The sequence below is a fragment of the Coenobita brevimanus genome, chromosome 62 (genome assembly GCF_032717465.1).
Source record: "Coenobita brevimanus isolate Jiangsu-jjx chromosome 62, ASM3271746v2, whole genome shotgun sequence".
Taxonomy (NCBI): Eukaryota; Metazoa; Arthropoda; class Malacostraca; order Decapoda; family Coenobitidae; genus Coenobita; species Coenobita brevimanus.
Genome location: NC_137015.1, coordinates 11,709,903 through 11,730,812, shown reverse-complemented (window position 1 = coordinate 11,730,812; position 20,910 = coordinate 11,709,903). Strand labels below are relative to the sequence as shown.

Sequence of the window (20,910 nt, the reverse complement as noted above, 5' to 3'; positions counted from 1 at the left end):
GATTTGAGTGATGAGTTTTCTGTGAATGTTGGCATGCATCAAAGGTAAGTCTTGAGCCCTTGTCATTTGTCATGGTGCCTGAAACTCTCTCGCTTGACTTCAGGAACAAACTCCCATGGGAGATTTTGTATGCTGATGACTTGTTGACTGCAGACAATGAACAGGAGGCAGAGGAAAGATCTAAGAAGTGGTGAGAAAGAATGGGGCAAAAAGGTTTGAGAGTAAATGAATATAAAACAAAAGTGACGATATCCAGGGCTGGTGGAAGCACAGTCAAAGAAGAGGAAGTGTCACCATGTGCAGTTTGCCTCATGGGTGTAGAAAGTAACTCCATTTTGTGCAATGTTTATGATAAGTGGGTGAATAACAGATACTGTGGCATTACAGGTAAGCTGCAAAATTATGCTGACTTTTAAGGAGGCAGACTGTAGCACCAGCCAATCAGGGTGGTACTCCCAAGGGGAATGGGAATGTTGGTGATAGGCAGAGCTGGTGCTCCAGTTTCACCAGGTACTGGACCATCCCCCTTTGTTGACCTTTTCAATGTGACACTTACATAGAGAGTGGACCACCATACTCTTCCAAACACTTTCCTCTAACTGTCTCATGCACTACACTATATGCACTTTACATATCACACAATGTATCCCACTACGTACAGGGGTCGACGCCACCAAGGATATGTGGCCAGAAAACTTAGCCCCTGCTACCTAGCGGTGGATCTATTGTGGGGAGGTATAACAAAGGTTCCGCTACCATAGATTTTAGTGTCAGGATGGAGTGGGGTTCAACCTACACTAGAGGGTACAAGGCATTGCAGCTCCCAGCTGCCGCTTCTGCCCAATACAGAGGGGCCCAAAACTGGGAGTAGCGTTCAAGGAGGCTGCCCTATCAATGGGTGTATAATGGCAGGGCAGTTACAGGACCAAGGAGCACTTGGAGGGTGTCCTTGTAGCTGTCCTGGCAGGGTGCCCCAAGGCCACTGCCACAAGCCACGGCTGGTGGTCTAAGAGTCCCAGATCCATGCCTAGGCCTGGGACTGTGTAGGTGGGTGGGGCCTGTGGTATGTCTCTCCCCATTATCTATTCTTACAATATTATGACTAGAAAGATCTTCTATGCAAGCCTGAGGAAACTAAATCACCCAAGGAGATCTGAGTAGTGTCATGGAATGTGGGAAGTTTGAGGGGTAGAGCAGGGGACGTAGCTGAGGCATTCAGTAGGAGATGGGTGGACGTGAGATGTGTGCAGGAAGTCAGGTATAGAGGAAGATCAGCTAGAATGCTTTGCTGGGAGAGATGCATGTTACAAGTTGTTTCGGCAGGGTAGGGCGGACGAATACGGTGGTGTGGGTGTGTTGCGTGGAGAGAAATGCGTGAAATATGTCATGAATGTGGTGAGAGTCAGTGACAGGATAATAGTGGTGAAAATTTTGTTCAGTCAGATTATGTCCGCATTTACATCAGCGTATGCTCCACAGGCAGGCTTGGAGGAAGCAGAGAAGGATAGATTCTCAGATGACCTAATACGTGCAGTAAGTGGTATGGGGGATGATGAGATAGTAGTTTTGGGAGGGGACTTAATCAGTCATGCAGGTGAAGCAGCTCAAGAATATGAAGGAGTAAACAGGAGATGTGCATATGGTACAACAAATGAGGAAGAGAGGATACTCGAGTTTGAGCGGGCAATGAACATGACTGTGTGCAACACACATTTTAGGAAATCAAAGAGTAGGTTGATTACACACGAGTCTGGGGGAAAAGCAGCCAGATAGACTATTTCATGGTCAGGAGGACTGATAGGAGGTTAGTGAGGGATGTTAAAGTTATAGGGAGTGAGGAGTGTGTCCTAAAACACAAGTTATTGATATGTGACATGGTGCTTAAGGAACGGGAGAAGAAAAAGTGGATCTAGGCATCTAGAAGGAAAATATGGAAGTTGAAAAACCAAGCACTATGGGATGCCTTCTATAGCAAGATGAATAGAGTGGTGGCTGAACATGGTAATGTTGATAGAAGTGTTTATGAACAGTAAAGAGCCTCAAGAACAACCTCTTGAGTTACTGATTCGGTGTTTCAATAGACAAGAGGCCCCCCCAAGACATAAGTTAACTTGGTGGTGGGATGAGGGTGTAAATGCTACAGTTAAGGATAAAACAACGCTTTTCCGGGGGTGGAGACAGGGTGGTAGCAGAGAGGAATAGTTACCATGCGTAGGGCTAGAGGAGAGGTTTACAAGGCAAAGTCTGAAGCACAGAAACTTACTTGAGAACCTAAACAGTGGGGAAAGGAAAAATATGATATTGAAGGTGGCAAATCAGATGATGATGACGGAGAAGAGGGATATCATAGGTGAGCAGTGTGTGAAGAACGATGAAGGAAAGGTAGTGTTGAACAGTGGAGATATTAAAGGGGTCTGGAGAGAGCACAACAACTAACTGCTGAATGAGGAGTTTGACTGAGACGGAAAGGTTGGAGCCACCAGACGCAGTGTTTGGCCCTTGGCCTTTGATTGACAGCTACTGTGAGCAGGGCAATAGGTAGGATGCAAGTGGTGAAGGCAGCAGGCATGTCTAGGTTGCCTGTGGAAATGTTGAAAGCCTATGGAGATTTAGGAGTGGGGTTAGTCACTGATTTGGTAAATACGATTATATATGAGTGTGCTGTCCCAGATGACTGGCTGAAGAGTGTAATTGTAAATGTGTACAAGAGGAAGGGTGATGCCCTAGAAGGAGGAAATTATAGAGGCGTAAAGCTTTTGGTCCAGATAATGAAGGCAATGGAGAGAGTTCTAGAAGGTATGATTAGAGAATGAGTGAATATTGATAACATGCTGTTTAGGTTTATGCCACGCAAAGGGACCACTGATGCCATATTCATTGTTTGACATTTTCAGGAAAAATATATAGGAAAGAAAAGGGAATTGTACTTTGTTTCTGTTGATTTGGAAAGGGCCTTTGACAGAATCCCTAGAGAGGTGGTGAAGTGGACAATGAGAAAGCTTGGGATCAAGGAGAGGTTGATTAGGGTGGTTATAGCCATGTCTGTGGGTGTGCATCAGAGGTCAGTGTTGGGCTCCTTGTTGTTTATTATGGTGCTTGAAGCCTTCTCATGTGACTTCAGATATGGACTCCTGAGGGAGATGTATGCTGATGATTTGGTGTTGATTGCAGAGAATGAAAGGGAGGCAGAGAAAAGACTTAGGAAAGGGAGAGACGGTATGGGGTACAAGGGCTTAAGAGTATTAATTCATTCATCATTTGTTCATCATCTAATCCTATGTTGACTCATGAGGAGCCCAGGCACTCGGAGCTAGGCAAGTTGGTCCTGATATTTAAGACGAGAGTGACAAGCCTCACTCATCCCTGAGTGGCATTACATGGGCAATAAACCCCAACCATCCCTTCGATATAAACCTTCACCGGCTCAATCTGATTTCAGCCCCCTAATTACCCACTAAACCACCAGGTGCCATAATTTGGTTATATGGTTTCCACCCAGCATAGTAAATGGTTTCCTGGTGTACAAGAAACCATTTGGCTTGTCACTCAGTGTACAGTCACCCATAGGCAGAGGGAAGAGAAAAGAATGAAGGAAAGAAAGACAGAAGAGGGAGTGTAAAATCACCTGCAGGCAGAAGGAAGAGGAAAGAATGAAGGAAAAAAAAGACATAAAAGGAAGGATGGAAAGAAGGAAGGAACTGAGGAAGAGGCAGGCACCCAAGCAGCACTACATCGAGAGAGTGGATGGTAAGCGCCCCCACCCACCACTTAAGAGTAAATGCTGATAAAATATAAGGGATGGTATCTAGGGCTGGGGGCAGTACTGTCAAAGAATAAGGGGAGAGGCCATTACGATTTGCCACAAGGGAGTGGGAAGTAATTCCATCTTGTGCAATGCTTGTGATAAGTGGGTGCATAGGAGATGTAGTGGTATTAAAGGGAGACTGTGAGGTAATGCTGATTTCATATGTGCAGTGTGTTGGGGAGAGAATGTTGAGATTGCCAGGTGTGAAAGGTCTGAACTTCCTGGTGGGTCTCATGAGTGTGTGGAAGAGTTTTGTTATTTTTGAGACATGTTAGGTACTGGAGGTGGGGTAGGAGCTAGCTCTGTGGCAAGAGTGAGGAGTGGTTGGAAGAAGTTCAGGGGGCTGTTGCCTCTACTTGACACTGAGAGGACTCTCCCTCCATGTTAAAGGATCTTCGTATGCGGCATGTGTTATGAGTGTAATGCTGTATGGTAGTGAGACCTGGGCAGTAATGGAAGAGGATATTTGCAGGCTCAAACATACAGAAATGGCAATGATTAGATGATGTGCAGTGCATCTCTGACTGCAAGGCCAGGGGGGGGGGGGCGGCTAGGTTTATGATGGAAGAGTTGAGAGGTAGGATGGAACAGGAGTGTATTGGTGTTGTGATGAGAATGGATAGACTGAGATGGTTTGGGCATGTGGAGAGGATGAAGGATGATAACTGGGTGCAGAAAGTGGGAAGTCTTAATGTTAGAAGTAGGGTTGCAAAAGGCAGACTGAAAGAGACCTGGGACAAGGTCTCTGAGTGTGACCTCAGGGATAAGGGACTCAATAGGGAAGCTGCCAGGGAACGAGCAGCATGGAATGCCGCAATGAGGTGACCAAGGCCGACACATGCATGCATGTTGGAGCCTACAAAAATGAAAAGAAATGAATGAAACAATTGCGTGCGTGATGTGTCAGAGAGAACGTGTGGAGATTGTCAGGCCTGAAAGGACTGATCCTTCTGGAAAGTCTTGTCAGTGTGTGGAGGGGTTCTGTTATTTGGGGGACTTGCTGTGTGCTGGAGGTTGGGCAGGAGCTAGCTCTGTGGGTAAGGTAAGGAGTGGTTGGAGTAAGTTTAGGGAACTACTGCCTCTCCTAACATAGAAAGGGTTCTCCCTCCATGCAAGCAATCTTTGTTTGTGACAAGTGTTGGGAGTGTAATGCTTTATGACAGTGAGACCTGGGCAGTAAAGGAAGAGGATATTAGTAACCTCAAACATACATAAACAATACTCAGCTGGACGTATAGCGTATCCTTGAATACAAGGGCTGGGGGCTAGGATTGTGACTGAAGAGCAGAGAGGAAGAAAGGGACTCAACATCTTGGTGTTGTGATGACAAGGGGTAGACTGAGATGGCTTGGACAGTTGAGAAGATGGAAGATAACAAATGGGTGCAAAAGGTGAGAATTGTGAACATTGGCGGAAGGGCTGTGAGAGGCAGACGAAAAAAAGACCTGGGACAAGGTCAAAGAAAGTGACCTCAGGGACAGGGACTGAATAGACAAGCTGACAGAGATTGAGCAGCTTGGACAGCCACCATTAGGTGACCAAGGCTGATGCATGCATGCATATTGGAGCCTTTAAAAATGATACAGTACAGTAAGATATGAAAGCTAATTAGCTAGGTTCCCCTAAAATACATTACCAACTGTATGGAGACAACTGTGATATTTTGGAACACATCCCCATAATACACTGGGGACTGCTTGTGCATACATGGCTACTGATTACTATGGCATATCTATCTACAGTATATACCTATTAGTCTGTCAATAAATCATGCTCTCTTATCAGTATTTGATAAACCTTGTAAAGTGAACCCTGGCTATAACAGTGCCTGATCACAAGAAGAAGAAAAAGAAGAAGAAGAAGGAGGAGGAGGAGGAGGAGGAGGAGGAGGAGGAGGAGGAGGAGGAGGAGGAGGAGGAGGAGGATTTAAAACTGAGGGCATAGGAATAGCACAAGACTTCATAAAACCTCCTCCTCAGTGAAAGATAAAAACGGTAGATTACTAGTGAAGAAGGGAGAAATAGTGAGCAGATGGAGAGAACACTTTAAGGAAATGCTGAACATAGAGAATAGAAGTAATGCGAGTATAAGTGGCTGGGGAATGGCTGGGAGAAGGAGGGAGGCGAGAAAAGAGGAAGAAATCAGTAGGACAGAAGTCGTGGAAGCAATGAAGAAAGTCAAATTGTGGAAAGCCTCAGGAATTGATGGAGTGTGTGGTGAAATGCTGAAGCATGGGGGAGAGATAGTAGTAGAATGGATGTGGAAGATGTGCAGATTGGCCTGGGAGGAAGGTAGAGTCCCGGAGCATTGGAAGTCAGGTATAATTATTCCCCTGTACAAAGGAAAAGGGGAAAAAGAAGTGTGTGGTAATCACAGGGTCATTTCTCTTCTAAGCGTAATAGGAAAAGTGTATGGTAGGATACTTATTGACAAAGTTAGGGAAATAACAGAGGAATTAGCTGGAGAACAGGGAGGCTTTAGAAAGGGAAGAGGTTGTGTAGATCAGATATTCATTCTTAGCTCTTTAGTGGAAAAGTTTCTAGAGAAGGGAAAGAAGTTGTATGCAGCCTTCATGGAATTGGAGAAAACATATGACAGGGTGGATAGACAAGGATTGTGGAAAGCATTAAGAATATATGGAGTAGATGGGAAGTTGTTGAATGCTGTGAAGAGTATGTATGATGGTGCTAAGGCTGCAGTGCATGTGGATGGTGAACTGAGTGAATTTTTCTCTGAAGGTTGGGTTGAAACAGGGATGTGTCATGTCTCCATGGTTGTTCAATCTGTACATGGATGGAGTAATAAAAGAGATACAAGGTAGGGCAGTGGATGTTCGAGTGGCCCTAGTGAGAGAGGATAGTGTTTAGAAACTCCCTGTACTGTTGTTTGCAGATGATACTGTGTTGTTAAGTGAAAACAAAAAGGAGCTGCAAGGCTTGGTGGATGAGTTTGGGAGAGTGTGTAAGAAATGGAATCTAAAGGTGAATGTAGGGAAGAGGAAAGTGATGGTCTTTGAGAGAGGTGAAGCCAGTGAATGTACAGTGAGGTTGGATGGTGAGGGATTGGAAAATGTGACTATGGTTAAGTACTTGGGTAGTGTGATGAGTAAGGATGGAAGTTTGGAGGGTGAAGTGCTTGAAAGGGTCCAACAAGGAAGAAAGGTTGCTGGTTCTTTGAAAGCAGTGACAAGAAACAGGGAAGTGAGCATGGAAGTGAAAAAGTTATTGCATGACAGTATTGTGATACCAACTCTACCATATGGAAGTCAAGCTTGGACATTGTTGGAAGGACACAAGTCAAGAGTGAGAGCAGTGGAAATAAGTTATTTAAAAGGAGCTTGTGGAGTCACATGGAGAGACAGGCTGACAAATGAGGATATAAAGAAGCTTTGTAGTGTGGATGTGATAGGAAACGTTAAGAGGAACACGCTGAGGTGGTTTGGCCATGTGGAGAGGATGGAGGATGAGAGACTGACAAGGAGAGTGTATGTGAGTGAGGTGGAGGGGAGGAGAGGGGGGGGAGAGGGAGGGATAGAGTGGAGAGGTATATGAGGGAGGGGGGTGTGAGTTGGGAGCAGGGCAGTGAAATGGCAGGGGACAGGGCAACGTGGAGGCAATTTGCTTGTGGCCACCCTGTACAGGATTGAGGCGTCTGGCAATAGACAGATAGATAGACCTTTTTACCAACTTGATTGCCACACAGACTAGCTTTCTCTACACTGAAATATATAAACAAAGAGAACATTAAGAAGTAATAAATTTAGTAAATTAATAAGAAATATGTGTGCTACAAAGCCTTCAAACAAGCAAACTGCCAAAATTACATATGAACCATGTAATATAATAATGCAATATTCTGATTCCTCACCCTGCCCTAGAGTGGGAAAGGAGGTCCGGATGATGATGATGATGATGATGATGATGATGGATGATGATGATGATGATGAATAATCTGATCCATAATTTTTGTTAAACATAGATTAAAAGTGGAGACAGATATGCTCCAAATCTATAATAAAGAAGAGGCTTAGATTAATGCCCATACAAAACACACGAGTCTTTAGCGCAGACATTTAGTTTCTGCTAGGTCCCAATCATCCCTAAAACTAAAACAAACAATTGTCAAACTAACAATCAAGGTCCCATTTTCTGTTCTAAGTACAAATAGGCTAGGGTAAAAAGACTTTGCCCATAGTTCTCAAGGCTGATTCATTTGCTTTATTTCATTTATAAAGGCTCCAACATGCTTGCATGCATCAGCCTTGGTCATCTAATGGTGGCTCTCCATGCCGCTCGATCTTTGGCAGTCTCCCTATTCAGTCCCCTATCCCTGAGGTCACACTCTATCATCTCATCCCAGGTCTTTTTCAATCTACCTTTCACAACCTTACCCTCAACATTCACACTTCTCACTTCCTGCACTCAAATTTCATCCCCCATCTTCTCCAGATGCCCAAATCCTCTCAATATACTCCTCCTCATCACAACACCAATACACTCCATTCTTATCCTTCCTCTCAACTCTTCCATCGCAAGCCTTGACCTCCCAGGCCTTACATTCAAGTACACACTGCCCATGCACCTAACTTTTGTCACTTCTGCATGTTTGAGCCTATGAATATCCTCTTCCTTTACTACCCAGGTCTCACTACCACACAACATTACACTCCAAATACATACTGCATACAAAGATCCCTTAGCATAGAGGGAGAGCCCTCTCAGTGTCAGGAGAGGCAACAGCTCACTGGGCTTCTTCAAACCACTCCTTGCTCTAGCCACAGAGGTAGCTCCTGCCTCACCTCCAGCACATAACATGTCTCCCAGATAACAAAACTCCTCCACACACTCAAGAGACTCACCAGCAAGATCAATCCGTCCACACATGACAATCTCTACATGCTCTCCCTGACACACCTCACATTCAAAGCTGTGCGCAGTCTACCTCTAATACCACTACATCTCTTAGGCACCCACTTATCCCAAACACTGCACAAGATGGAATTGCTTCCCACACTCTTGTGGCAAACTATAACTGGCAACTCTCCCTCTTCTCTGACAGTACTACCACCAGCCCTAAATACAATCACTTTTGCATTATCTGCATTTACTGTCAAGCCCTTGTGCATCCATCTCCCCACGTCCAAAATCTTACCTCTGCCTCCCTTTCATTCTCTACAATCAATACCAAATCACTAGCATCCAAGATCCCAACGGGAGTCCATGTCCATTTCTGAAGCCATATGCAAGGGCTTCAAGCACCATGATAAACAACACGGGGCTCAAGACTGACCCCTGATGCACACCAACATTCACAGAAAACTCATCACTCAAATCTCCATTCGCTCTAACCTGGGTGCGAGCACCCACATATATAGCCATAATCAATCTAACTGGCCACGCCTTGACCCCGTGTATTTTCACTGCCCACTTCACCACCTCCCTAGGAACTCTGTCAAATGCATTCTCCAAATCAGGAAAAACAAAGTACAGATCCCTTTTCTTTCCTACAGATTATTTCTGAAAATGTTGATCAATGAATATGACATAAGTTGTCCTTTTGTCAGGGATAAACCCAGACTACATCTCAAAAGTATTCTTTCTTTCTCTAATTATACCTTCTACAATTCTCTCCATTACCTTCAGTATCTGGTCCAAAAGTTTTATGACTATAATTTCCTCTTTCTAGGGAATCATCCTTCCCCTTGTACACATTTGCAATCACACTCTTCACCCAGTCATCTGGAACAACATCTATCTACTGTATCTACCTATTGCCAGATGCCTTAATCCCGTAAGGGGTGGCCACAAACAAATCACCTCCACGCCACCCTGTCCCCTGCCATCTCATTGCCCTGCTCCCAGCTCACACCCCTCTCTCTCATACACCTCCCCACTCCATCCCTCCATCTCATCCTTGGCCTCCCCCTTCCTCTCCCCCCCTCCACTTCACTCACATACACTCTCCTCATCAGTCTCTCAATCTCCATCCTCTCCACATGGCCAAACAACCTTAATGTGTTTCTCCTAACACTTCCTATAACATCCACATCCACACCACAATGCTCCTTCACTTCCTCATTGGTCAGTCTGTCTCTCCATGTGACTCCACATGGTCCTCTCAAATAACTTATTCCACTGCTCTCACTCTTGACTTCTGTCCCTCCAACAAGGTCCAAGCTTCACTTCCGTGCATTAAAACTGGTATCACAATACTGTCATGTAGTAGCTTTTTCACTTCAATGCTCACTTTCCTGTTCCTTATCACTGCTTTCAAGGAACCAGCAACGTTTCTTCCATGTTGTACCCTTTCAAGCACTTCACCCTCTAAACTTCCATCCTTACTCATCACACTACCCCAGTACTTAAACACACTCACATTTTCCATTTCCTCCTCGTCCAACCTAACTGTAGATTCACTGACTTCACTTCTCTCAAAGACCATCATTTAACTCTTCCCTACATTCACCTTTAGATTCAACATAATCATACATAATTGTATTTATCAAGCCAGTAACTAACCCCATTCTTATATTTCCTGAGGTCTTCAGCATTTCAGCAGCCAACCCAAATAAACCTGCTGCTTTCACCAAAAGCATCCTGCATATTGTCCTGCTCAATGCAGCAGCATCAATCAAAGGCCAAAGGCCAAATACAATATCTGCTGACTCCAAACCTTCCCTGTTCCAGTTAAACTCCTCATTCAGCAACTGGTTATAATACTCTCTCCACGCACCTTTTATCCTAACTGTTCACCACTACGTTTCCTTCATCATGCTTCACACACTGCTCACCTATGATATCCCTGTTTTCCCTCTTCATCTGATTTCATCATCATCCAATCCTACGTTGCCCCATGAGGAGTGTAGGAGCCGGGGCTAGGCAAGTTGGTCCTGACATTTAAGATGAGAGTGACCAGCCTCACCCGTCCCTGTGCAGCATTACGAAAGCAATAAACCCCAACCACCCCTTGGATATAAACCTTCACCAGCTCAATCCGACTGGTGTGCCATAATTACCCACTAAACCATCAGGTGCCAAAATTTGGTTATATGGTTACCACCCAGCATAGTAAATGGTATCCTGGTGTATAGGAATCCATGTAGCTTGTCACTCAGTGTAGAGTCACCCACAGGCATAAGAAATAGGAAAGAATGAAGGAAAGACAGACAGAAGAGGAAGCCTAAAGATTTGACACCTTAAATATCATATTCTTTTTTTCGATGCAATTCAGGTCATCTAGCAAAAGTCTCTTGAGACTCAGAATTTGCCCCATATATCTCTTGTCTGGCCCAACAATTGGCAGCCAAGTATTCCTCCTTGTTACCACCCCTTTTCCATTCCCAGAAAAGCCTTCTTTTCTCCTTAACTGCAGCTTCTACACCCTTGTCCCACCATTATGTTACCTTATGTCTTGGGGGGGGGGGGGCTTGTTCATCCATCCACTGAATCAGTAACTCTCAGGAGACTGTTCTTGAGAGTTCTGCAATGATCATTAACACTTTTGTCAACAGCTCCCTGTTTGGTGCCACTCTACTCATCTTACTATAGAAGGTATCCCTTACAGCTGGGTTTTTCAACTTCTATATTTTTCTTTTAGGTGCATCAGTCCTCCTCTTCACCAAACACTCCTTAAGCATCATGTCACATATCAGCAATTTGTGTTGCTTCACAATCTCTTCACTCCCTATAACTTTAATATCCCTCACCAACCTCCTATCAACCTTCCTGACCAGGAAATAGTCAATAAATCTCATATGTAATCAACTTACTCTCTCTTTATCTAAAATGTGTGTTGTACACAATCATGTTCATCGCCTCCCTAAATTCAAGTATCCTATCCCCTTCCATATTCCTCGTACCATAACCGCATGCCCCATGTACCTCTTCATATCCTTGAGCTGCTACACCCACATAACTGTTTAAGTCTCCTCTCAAAACTACAATCTCATCACCTCCCATACCACTTACTATATGTATCAAGTCATCCAGAATCTATCTTTTTCTACATCATCAAAGCCAGCCTGAGGAACATACACCAACATAAATGAAACTGTGAGCCTAACGAACGAAATTTTCACTGCTATAATCCTTTCATTCACCCTCATTACATTCATGACATATGCCACTTTGATCCCCTTGAGTGATTTAGTTTCCTCAGTCTTGTGCTTTTTGCTTTTGTCATGTTATAAAAATATAAGGGGGAGAGACAAACCACAGGCCCCACCCAACTGCACAGTCCCAAGACCAAGCATGGGACCTGGGACTCATAGCCCACCTGCTGTGGCCAGTGGCTGTGACAGTGGCCTCAGGGCACCCTGCCACAACAGCTGTAGGGAAACCCTCCAAGTGTACCTTGGAACTGCAACTGCCTCACCATTATGCACTCACTGCCTCCTGAGGTGCTACTCTTGGGTTCAAGCTTCTCCCTATTGGGCAGAAGCAGCAGCCTCGCACTGCAATGCCCTGTACCCTCTGGGCCAGATTTGGGCCCCATCCCACCCTGGTCCCCAAAACTACACTTGCGGAGCCCGCATTATGCCTCCCCTCAGGTCCGCCACTAAGTAGCGGGGTCAGTATTATCTGGCCACATGCCCTTGCTGGCGTCAACCCATGATGTAGCGGGGTACATTGTGTCATATGTAAAACACATACAGAGCAGTGCATGAGATACATTAGAGAGAAGTGTTTGGGATCGTATGCTGGCCTACTCTCCATGTTAGTGTTACACTGAAAAGGTCAGCAAAGGGGGATGGTCAGGATATTCTGATGACTTGTGAAATTGGAGCTTCTGCTCTCCCTACCACCAGCATTCCCATCCTCCTCAGGTGCACTACCCTAATCGGGTGGTGGTAAAGCCTACCCCCTAGGAATCAAACTTGGGACTTCTTGGTTGCAGGCTGAATGTGCTTTTGATTACACCACCATCATTCCACCACTGTATAATCTAGGCAAATCACTGGAAGGTTATTGTGTCCGTCGAAAGAGGGCATCCATTATTACACAGCACATCTTAATGGCTAAGACATAATTATTTGGGTTATACATATTACCCATAAAGTTAAGGGAGTCCTTGGAGCTCCCTATGTGATGAAATAAATATTTAGTATCTTTTGAAACTTATTCAATCACTTACTTAGTCATATCCCTGTGTGATGAAATAGATATTCTGCATCTTCTGAAATTTATTCAATTACTTACTTTGCCATGTACTAACTAATGAAACCCTTTGTACACTGGCCTACCTAAATTTGCTGAATTTCTGTCCATTTTAAACAGTGTTGCTACCCCCTGGGGGTATGGGGGTTTCAAGAATACTCCCCCAGTATCCCAGCTTGTCGTACGAGGCAACTAAAAGGGTTGGTGGTGGATTAGTGCCCCACCTCGTAAAAAGAACAACTAAACAAGCAAATAAAGCGCCTTGGACCAGGACGGATCATACGTTGACGACTAAGGAAGGGACAAAGGACATTCTGAGGGTGGGGACATGGAATGTGAGAGGAGTGAATGATGAAGAGAAAGAGAGAGAGATTGTTCAGGTGCTTGAGGATGCAAGAGCGGATATATGTGGATTGACTGAAATTAAATGGAAAGGTGAAAGGGTGAGAGAGTGGGGATATGGTTTAGGTATATGTGCTGGAGTTAATGAGAATGAGAGGGCAAGACAGGGAGTATGTTTGATGATATGCATGAAGTGGAAGGAGAATATAAGAGAGTATGGAACAGTGGGTGCAAGGATTGTATTGGTGAGGATGAAAGTACGTATAAAAGCATAGGCGATTGTATGTGTGTATGTGCCGACAGAGGACCGTGTGGCAAGAGTGAAAGATGAGTTTTGGACGAGCGTAGAAGCACGTATGGACAAATTTGAGAGAAGCGTGAGAGTGGGTTTGACTGGAGACATGAATGGCAAGTTGGGAATGTATAGGCGGATGGAGTGGTTGGTCAGTGGGGTGTGCCCGCTGAAGTAGATGGGAATGGTAGTGCTTTGGTGGACATCTGTGCTGGTAAGGGGTTGGCAACAGCTAACACCTACTTTCATGCTGGTAAGGGGTTGGCAACAGCTAACACCTACTCTCATGCTGGTAAGGGGTTGCCAACAGCTAACACCTACTTTCATGCTGGTAAGGGGTTGCCAACAGCTAACACCTACTTTCATGCTGGTAAGGGGTTGGCAACAGCTAACACCTACTTACAGAATAAGATGATCCACAGGTATACATGGAGAGTAATGAGGAGGATGGATGGTGAACTTGTTGAATGAAAGGCAATGATAGACTACTTGTGTGTAGATGAGCGAATGAGAAGACAAGTGTTGGATGCAACAGTGTGGAAAGGGTGGGGGAATGGAGTCTCGGACCATCACATAATTATGGCCAAGGTAAAGCTGCAAAGAAAATGGTTGAAGAGACGAAGGCAAAAACAGGAGGAAACAGCTCCTGTGAGAAGAGTGGAGAAGTTGCAAGATAGTGAGAAAATGCCAGAGTATAAGAGCATAGTGGAAAAAAGATTGGGAAGGTATGAGTTAGAGCAGATGGAAGGGGTGGAAGACATATGTAAGATATTCACGAAAGAGATAAGCGCAGCATGTGAGGTGGTTTGTGGAGTGAGGAGATGCAGGGGTGTGCAATGGACAGCATGGTGGAATGATGAGGTGAAACGAGCTGTGGAACAAAAGAAGAAGACATATAGTGAATGGCTAGTGAGAAGAGGTAGGGGAGAAGATGTAAGAGAGAGAGGTAAATGTAAGCAGGAGAAGGGAGGTGAAGAGACTGGTGAAGGTGAGTAAGAAGGAAGTGGATGAAGAATTTGGGAGGAATCTAAGTGTGAAATGGAGGGAGAGTAAGAAATTATTTTGGAAGGAGGTAAAGAAAGTAAGGCGGTGTGAAAGGGGAAATAGTAGGGGAGTGAAAGATAGGAATAATAGATTGTTGGTGGAGAAAAGAGAGAAATTGAGGAGATGGAAGGAGCACTTTGAGGATTTGTTGAATGTAGAGAGTGAGAGCAGTGCGAGTATAAGTGGTTGGGGAATGGCTGGGAGAAGAAGAGATGAGAGGAGGGAGGAAGAGATCAGTAGGGCAGAAGTAGTGGAAGCAATGAAGAAGATAAAGATGGGAATGGCCCCAGGAACTGATGGAGTGTGTGGTGAAATGCTGAGGTATGGGGGTGAGATTGTTGAGGAGTGGATATGGAAGTTGTGTAGATCGGCTTGGGAAGAAGGAAGGGTTCCAGAGGACTGGAAATCAGGTTTAACTGTTCCTTTATACGAAGGAAAAGGGGAGAGAGCAGTATGTGGTAACCATAGGGGTATTTGCCTTCTTAGTGCGAGTGGAAAAATATATGGTAGAATACTCATTGACAGGGTTAGGCATATGGCAGAGGAGCTAGTTGAAGAACAAGGGGGATTTAGGAAGGGAAACGGGTGTGTAGATCAGATATTTGTTCTAAGATGTTTAGTGGAGAAGTATCTAGAGAAGGGAAAGAAAGTGTATGCTGCATTCATGGGAATGGAGAAAGCTTATGACAGAATAGATAGGCAAGGTATGTGGAAGGTATTAAGAATATATGGAGTGGAGGGGAAATTGTTGAGTGCTGTGAAGAGTATCTACGAAGGAGCTAGGACTACGGTGTGAGTGGATGGCGAGCTGAGTGAGTTCTTTGATCTCAATGTGGGACTGAAACAGAGTTGTGTGATGTCTGCATGGCTGTTTAATATATACATGGATGGGGTTGTAAAGGAGGTGCAAGGTAGGGCAGTGGATGTTGGGGTGACTCTGATGAATGAGGGTGAGATTTCGAAGATTCTGGTGTTGCTGTTTGCTGATGATACAGTATTGTTGAGTGAAGATGAATGGGAGCTGCAAGGTTTGGTGAATGTATTTGGGACAGTGTGCAGGAAGAGTAATCTGAAAGTTAATTTAAACAAGAGTAAAGTTATGGTGTTTGAGAGGAATGAAGTCACAGAATGTACAGTGAGGTTGGATGGTGAGGACATGGAGAGTGTGAGTGCATTGAAGTACTTGGGTAGTGTGATGAGTAAGGATGGAATTTTGGGGGATGAAGTGCGTGAAAGGGTACAGCAGGGAAGGAAGGTTGTTGGTTCACTGAAAGCAGCGATGAGAAATGGGGAGGTGAGTATGGACGTTAAGAAGTCATTGCATGATAGTATTGTGATCCCTACCCTGACGTATGGAAGCGAGGCGTGGACCTTACAAGAGGGGAACAAGTCAAGAGTGAGAGCAGTGGAAATGAGTTACTTGAGAGGAGCACGTGGAGTGACGTGGAGGGACAGGCTGACGAATGAAGAAGTGAAGGAACGTTGTGGGGTGGATGTGGATGTGGTTGAGAAGATTAGGAGAAATACACTGAGGTGGTTTGGACATATGGAGAATGGAGAATGAAAGACTGACTAAGAGGCTGTATGTAGGTGAGGTGGAGGGAGGAAGAGGGAGGGGTAGACCGAGGATGAGGTGGAGGGATGGAGTTGAGAGGTATATGAGGGAGGGGGGAGTGAGTTTGGGGGAGGGTAGTCAAATGGTGGGTGACAGAGCGACTTGGAGGCGTTTTGTTTGCGGCCACCCTTAGCAGGATTAGGGCGTCAGGCTATACATAGATAGATAGATAGCTAAGCTTAATATTACTCTTCCTCCATGGGCTAATACTACTTCAGTAAATACTTACCAATGTGTCTTTATTGCATGTTTCATTTACTATAAAGCTGCTATGGTAATCAACATGGAAACACTCATCACATAAAATGCCATCATTCTAAAAATATTCAGGAATCAGACTGTGGAACAATGGGTGACTGCTGAAATGACTCTTATTAGCAATTACTTCAATATATTACTGCTCTCTAAAACATTTTTATGGACTAACATTTAATACAAACAAACATATCACTGCATCAAATATACTTTTTATGCTAATATGCAAAGATCTTTCACACTCATCTTAAATGTCAGGATCAACTTGCCTCGCCCCGGGCTCCTATGCTCCTCATGGGGCGGCATAGGATTGGATGATGGATGGATGGATGGATAATAATAATAATAATAATAATCTGGCCTTTTGTTTCTCAAAAGCGTCAGTTCTTCCTTTTGGGAATTCACTAGCGCTCATTATTTTTACAATTACAAGAATTGTGACATTTCTTGTATATAATACAAGCTACATCATATATACATGAAAGTGGCAAAAATTAAACCCTATAATCATCTGTCATAATACCTCTCTCCAGGTCGTAGCATTTTGAAAAAAGAAAGGCTTTCAGCTGTCTCTTAAAGGATTCAACAGTAGAGAGTTGTCTTATGGACAATGGCAATCTGTTATATAATCTAGGGGCTCTATATGCAAAAGAACAATCAGAGAAAGATGACTGGTGAATGGCTCCTGGCTCATCAAGACGCAAGGAATCATCTTCACTGCGTAACATCACACCCGGGTGTGTCGATGGGAGTTTTAACAATTCAGCAAGATACTTCGGTTCACCAAACTTAAGAACCTTGAATGTAATAAGACACAGTTTAAATTCAATTCGAGCCTTTACTGGTAACCAATGCAGTTCAATCAGAAACGGGGTAGTTGAGGTTCTCGGGGGGAGACCAAAGATAAGCCGTGCCGCCCTGTTCAACACAGACTGAACTTTTGTTAGTATATTATTTGGAAGACCAACCCACAGTGAATTACAATAATCAACACGAGACAAGACCACTGCATGGACCAGTGTTAGGAGGCACTGTCTATTCAGGAATCTTCTCACAGAATACAGATTTCTGATATGCAAGTTACACCCTCTTACAACCTGATTAATGTGTTCTTTGTAATTTAACTTAGAATTAAAATAAACACCCAAATTTCGAACAGAACTGACTGGATGCAGCTGTGACACGCAATGTTCAAAGCCAGGGCATTGTCAGTGTCATCACCCCTTCTGTTTCCTCTGATGATGATGATCTCAGTTTTACCATCATTCAGCTTAAGTTTCCTCTTAGCCATCCAAATCTTAATATCAGACATTAGAGATTCAAACTTTATCTTAGTATCGTTGATATCTGACATCTTAACATAGAGCTGGGTGTCATCAGCATAAAAATGATAGGACACATCATGAGCATCAAGTAAAGACGATAAACTACTTGTGTAGATAGTAAATAGAATTGGACCCAAAACTGATCCTTAAGGGGCTCCAAATAGAAGAGGAGCAGAAGAATCAGAGCTAGCGTAATCAACAACCACTCTCTGAGATGTGTCCGACAGATACGACTTAAGGAGCAAAAGGGCACTATTACGAACGCCATAAAAATACAGATCATCCAACAATAGTTTATGATCTACTGTATCAAAAGCTGCAGACAGATCCAAAAGAACTAGGAGAGAGGACATCCCACTACAAGTGTTTGCCACCAAGTCGCTCTGAATCCTTGTTAGTGCAGTTTCAGTCGAATGGTATTTTCTGTATGCTGATTGAACAACAGGAACAACTCTGTTGTGTTCCAGTAGTGGTAAGAGTTGGTCAAGTATGGCCCGCTCAATAATCTTGGATAAAAAGACAGGTTAGAGACAGGACGATAATTTGTCATGCTCTTGACATCAAGGCCAGGTTTCTTAATTAGGGGCCTAAGCAAAACACGTTTCTCAGACTGCACAAAATTACTTTCTAAGAAGCATCTATTTATTATGTTGCAGATAAAGTCTGCAGCATGCTCATACACATCAGGCAGTTGTGACATGTTACATGGATCGAGTGAGCAAAATGTTTTATTAAGTTCTCTGATGTAACATTTGACTTTGTTTACATCCAGTGGATGAAATGTTGAAAGCAAATGATCCCCGGTGCACCGTGGCTGGAAGTCAACTGAGTACACTTCACTAGGAGAACTGCTGTCTAAATCACTTCTTATGCGAGATATCTTACTTGTAAAAAATGAAGCAAAATCAGAAGCCAATTGGGCATCAGATAAAGAAGTTGGTTTAACAATTACATTCCTCCGACCAACCAAATTGTTCACAACTGCAGACAATTTTTTTTTATCACCACCACATGAATCAACTTTATTTTGATAATACCTAGCCTTTTGGGCTTTTACAGTGTGAACGACTGCTCTTCTCGCAAAAACATAACGCAAACGAGTTACTTCGGTCCGCTGCAAGCACCACTCACATTCTGCCCTTCTACGTTGTCTATGCAAAGAATTAATGGATGGTCCATACCAAGGAGAATTATCACGTACAGTGATTGTTTTTACTACCTCAGGACAATAATGGTCAAAAATTGACCTGAGCTCGTTGTTGTAAATATCAACCAATTCACCAGAAGAAAGACTTGAAGAATCGATGGAGTTTAAACGTTGATCAATTTCAAAACACATCAACTGGCGGTCAACATTGTTGTAATTTCTGAACCTGATGACCTTTTTATATGAAGGGGATTTTGGGACATCAAAACTAAGAGTGATCAGAGCATGATCAGAGATGAGGGGGTCAAATGAGTCAACCTCCAGGGGACAAGATCATGTCAAGGACATGTCCTGAGACATGAGTTGGATTACTCACATGATTGAAAAAATTGTTCTGGGTGATCAACTCAAGGAATTCTGAAGAAAATGGTTTTGACTCTGGACTGTCAACCCAATAATTGGAATCACCACAAACAAGAAGTCCTCCAGGTTTAAGAGAAAACCTGGAGAACGTAATCATTCTTGCTTAAACCTAACCTTGAATTTAAGCATTTTCACATAACATGGTGGTTTTTAGGATAACATCTCTGAAATTAAATGATGAGTTACTGTACTCCAGTCCTAACTGAAATGTAGTGGTTCCCAATTAGAGCTATATTCTAAAGCTCTGATGTTTGTTGAATCAAGAGTATCTAACTGAACTGGTAAATCCCCTGACTACACTTCTGGAATGAATTAGTGTATTAGCAATGACCCCTCATGTCTTATGGGGCCTAGTGCAGTGCAATAGTGTCTTTTTTGTTTCCCTACCTTTCTTCCTACACAACACTCAGATCTAATCAGATTCCTGCATTCATAAAACAACTGACTTCACTAGTGTTCTTTTGAATTCATTATACTTTTCGACACAAGATTCAATTAATATAAACAGCTGCCTGTGTCCACAAAGCATCTGGCTTCAGCAGTACTTTTGAAGAAACTTTTTTTTTTTTTATTATTATTATTTTTTTTTTATGACACTGTTCAGAGTATGGCAATGGAAGATTATATGAGTTTCTAAGCAACTATCACTTCTGTGATCCGAGATCTAGTGAATTCTTGAAGAACTGGTGCTTTTGAGAAACAAAGTATCAATCATTATCATAATGAACAGTTGCATGAATGACTCAATACTGAAACAATCTTAAGTAAACTTCACATAAGAAATATCTGTACGTGGCTACATGCATAAGAGTTCCTGGGTGAAAGCATAGTGATGTGGTTACATCCATAGAAGTTCCTGGGTGAAAGCAAAGTAATGGTACATAAGAATATAGCACTCAAAGAGCACATACCTCTCCCAATGCTGACAGACAAGTTGGATTACCACCAAAATTTAATTAGCTCTTCCTTCATCTGTGACCCACATATTAACAAATGAATGAATGAAAATGTGACATGGCGGCGCAACAGCAGAGGTCATATGCCGTCAAACACGAACATTGTCAAAATATATAAAAACCATAAAAAGCAAAAAGAAAAGCGATGCATAAAACAAACCAAAAGTATAAAAGAAACAACCAAAACTAAAAATGGTGGAAAGATAAAAGTTAAAGGAGAACATTATTCCTAAAACACAAACTAAAATATGGTAAAGCTCTACAGCTTGTGGAGAAGGCCACAACTCAACACAAAGGAGAAGGTGCCTCCCCCCATGGCACAAGCCTCCTACTTATGCACCGAGAAAACAAGGTATGATCCGTAGCTGGCTCGGCACCTGGAAAGGTACCAACGACGAAGGTCCCCAAGACAGGGGGATTCCACAAGAAGATGCTGCACAGTCAAAGGAACCAGACAGTCATCACAATGGGGAGGGGGCAGCCTCTCCATTAAAAAACCATGAGTCAGCCGAGTGTGACCAATCTGGAGGTGGGCCAAAGCTGTTTCCCAC

General features: G+C 43.6%; 1 protein-coding gene across 1 annotated transcript in view; it reads right to left on the bottom strand.

Annotated features, from left to right (window-relative positions):
- Window positions 1-20,910, bottom strand: part of SIDL (SIDL trafficking protein particle complex subunit 10) — a 578,423-nt gene that overhangs the window by 167,046 nt on the left and 390,467 nt on the right. The window lies entirely within an intron of this gene.